This window comes from Octopus sinensis, linkage group LG14, assembly GCF_006345805.1.
Source record: "Octopus sinensis linkage group LG14, ASM634580v1, whole genome shotgun sequence".
NCBI classification, from domain to species: domain Eukaryota; kingdom Metazoa; phylum Mollusca; class Cephalopoda; order Octopoda; family Octopodidae; genus Octopus; species Octopus sinensis.
In genome coordinates this window covers 1,446,884-1,449,383 of record NC_043010.1, presented here as the reverse complement: position 1 = coordinate 1,449,383, position 2,500 = coordinate 1,446,884, and the positions used below count along the sequence as shown (strand labels likewise).

Here is a 2,500-nt window from a genome sequence, read left to right as displayed (position 1 = left end):
CCATCGAAGAACACCCACGTGGTCAGTGAACCTGCAAGAGCAAACAGTCAAACCTCTCGGATCACACCGGGGGGTCTGTTTTCTTTTTATTTTTTGATTTTGTTTTTTTCTAAGAACACAGTGGGTGATATACTCCTAGATAAACTATGCCTCAATGTAAAGAAATTGTGTGGGGATGTTTGAACATATATCTGGTCGGTTAAACAACAAAAACAATTATAACAGTAGCTCAAAACAATAATAGCAGCAGCAGCGGCAGCGGCAGCAGCAGCAGCGGAAGAGCAGCAGCAGCAGCAGCAGCGGAAGCAGCAGCGGAAGCAGCAGCAGCCGCAGCAGTGGGAGCAGTGGAAGCAGCAGCAGCAGCTGTAAGGACAGCAAAAGTAAGAGCAGGGGCGGCAGGAGCAGTAGCAGCAGCAGGATGTTTATCTCTTACTTGTTTCTGTCATTGAAATTAGGCCATACTGGAGCACCACTTTGAATGGTTATAGTCAAACAATTCCTTCTAAAGCTTCACACTTATCCTATCGATCACTTTTGTCAAACCGCTAATTCACGAGAACGTACGAGGAAGGGGGCAAATACAAACACAAAGGCACATACATATATTAGGTCGTCAAGTATGAAATTTGCAGCAAGGTATTTGTCAAACTTTCACAGCTGCTCATTTTGTGCCATTATTATATTTTGACAATCTTCATTTTCTTTATTCTAGCTCCTTTTGCGCTTTATAAAGTATTTATAAATCGTTTTTTGGTATTTTAGTTTAGAGATGGATAAGTCGGACATTTGTACAGTTTTGAAATATGAGTTCTTTCTTGGAAATACAGCATCACAGACAGCTCGGAATATTAATGGAGTATTTCATTTTGATGTTATTACACAGCAGCCAGTATCAAATTGGTTTGAAAAATTTCGTTCTGGTAACTTTGACCTCACAAATGAGCAATGTGGTCGACCAGAAACAAAGGTGAATAATAAAGAACTGAAGGCCACCGTTGTGTCAGATCCATCTCAAAGTGCCCGTGGATTATCGTTGTTGTTTGGTGTCAGCAAACAAACAATATTGACTCACCTAGTCCAGATCGGTAAAGTGAAAAAGTTTGGATAAGTGGGTTCCACATAAATTCAATGAAAATCAGAATAAAAATCATTCCAACCCCCACACATTTACCCTCATCTCTCTCCTCCCAGCCTTCCACTACCCCACCACCCCTCCCACATCTGACCCACCCACCCCTTCCCACATCAGTCTATTGTTACCATTCCTCCTGATCTTCCCTTCTCTGAGGCGAAGCGCTCTTTTCCCGGTAGGGGTCTGCGCTTCATTCCCCTCACTCCATCCAGTAACGAATTTCAGACACGTGCTGATATTCATAGCTTTGTGCGCCGTGTCATGCTATATGCACTACTCTGCAACACTTCACCTGCATCTAACGAAGAGGGCTGTTTCATCGACCTGGGCCGCCGGACATTCCACTGGACGCCAGCTCCTGGCCAGTTCCTAGTTGTCGATCATTTAGCGAGCATTTGTCGATGTGTTGTGGACCGGTTTAGCTTTCGCAGGCGTCCCTGACATCTGAACATCTCCCCATATATATATATATATATATATATATATATATATATATATATAACCTTTTTCATGCGACTCTACTCTACACTGTTTTCTTCTTCCGTCCTTCTTTAATTCCATTTTACCCCTCCCTCTTTCACCGTTTTCTGTCTGTCTGTCTCTCTGTCTCTCTGTCTCTCTGTCTCTCTGTCTCTCTGTCTCTCTTTCTCTCTCTCTCTCTCTCTCTCTCCTCCTTCTCGTTTTCACTCTCTCGTTGCTACCATGTGACCATCGTCCAACTTTTGTTTTCCTCAGGAAACCATCTTTCTTTTCCTGCACAGACGTTCAAAGGAATGGACGTTTTCCTTTTCTGTCTTCTATCTTTTCTGTTTTCAAAGAAAACCTTTCTCCCAGCATTCACTATTTTCCTTTCGTTCTGCTCTAACGATCCATCATGTTTGCTTTCGCTCGGTTTCCTTCTATCTATGTCTCGACTGTCCTCTTTTTGTTCCAGCTTTCACTCTCCATAACTGCTAAATTTTATTTCACAATTTATAGGAGCAACAGTCTTTGAAGACTCATACGGTCGTTGAATGCTTGAAATGAGGAGCAGATAGACAGCCGACAACTGATGAAGAGTAATTCTCTGTGTTTACTTGTTCTCTTTTCCATTTTGTCTCTGGTTGTTTGCGCATTTACCTCATTTGTTTTCGTATTTCATGTTGTTTACACAGTTGGTGACATCCTGTCCCTTATATTATATATATATATATATATATATATATATATAATATATATATATATATATATAATATATATATATATATATATTTACATATATATATGATTAATATTATATTATATTTTGTGTGTGTATATATATATGTATGTATGTATGTATATATATATATGTCAGGCTGAGTAAAAAGTTAAGCAACGTTTTGAAAC

At 40.1% G+C, this 2,500-nt stretch overlaps 1 long non-coding RNA gene across 1 annotated transcript in view; it reads right to left on the bottom strand.

The window, feature by feature from the left end:
- LOC118765872 overlaps positions 1-2,500 on the bottom strand; it is a 26,526-nt gene that overhangs the window by 11,639 nt on the left and 12,387 nt on the right. Inside the window, exon 2 of the long non-coding RNA XR_005001769.1 lies at positions 186-191. This is a non-coding gene — a long non-coding RNA (uncharacterized LOC118765872). The remainder of the gene's footprint in view (positions 1-185; positions 192-2,500) is intronic.